This window comes from Lupinus angustifolius, chromosome LG07 (genome assembly GCF_001865875.1).
Source record: "Lupinus angustifolius cultivar Tanjil chromosome LG07, LupAngTanjil_v1.0, whole genome shotgun sequence".
Taxonomy (NCBI): domain Eukaryota; kingdom Viridiplantae; phylum Streptophyta; class Magnoliopsida; order Fabales; family Fabaceae; genus Lupinus; species Lupinus angustifolius.
Genome location: NC_032015.1, coordinates 9,637,119 through 9,637,626, shown reverse-complemented (window position 1 = coordinate 9,637,626; position 508 = coordinate 9,637,119).

Sequence of the window (508 nt, the reverse complement as noted above, 5' to 3'; positions counted from 1 at the left end):
ATTTCATCAACAATCATATATATTCAAAAGCATTCAAACATAAAAATCTTGGGTTTCTTAAAACCCAAGTTAACCCCAAAACCTTTGAGATGGTTTAGGAGATCCGAGTGTCATATTCGGACACCACTATGTCACGATGTGTTCTCTCTCACCTGAGTGTGTCGGGTCGCAAGGTTCTCTGTTTGCATGTGAGCTTACTTGATCCGATCTCCTCTCGAACTCTTCATTACGCCAAAATCACGTTAATTAGCTAACTGACCATAATTATTATACTTATGAAATAATTTTTTACGCGAAGATAAAAATTTTGATTTAAAATAAATTTAATTGTTTCGTCCATCCGATTCAAGGTTGAATATCCTTGAATCATCATTTGTCATTGAAAGTCTTAAAATCAAATAACACTATTTAAAGTAAGATTTTCAATAAAACTTATACCAAAATTATGTCGTAATCCATGGATATACACCAGGCTAGTTCCCAGGAAAGAGAGGTGGGTCGTAAAGAC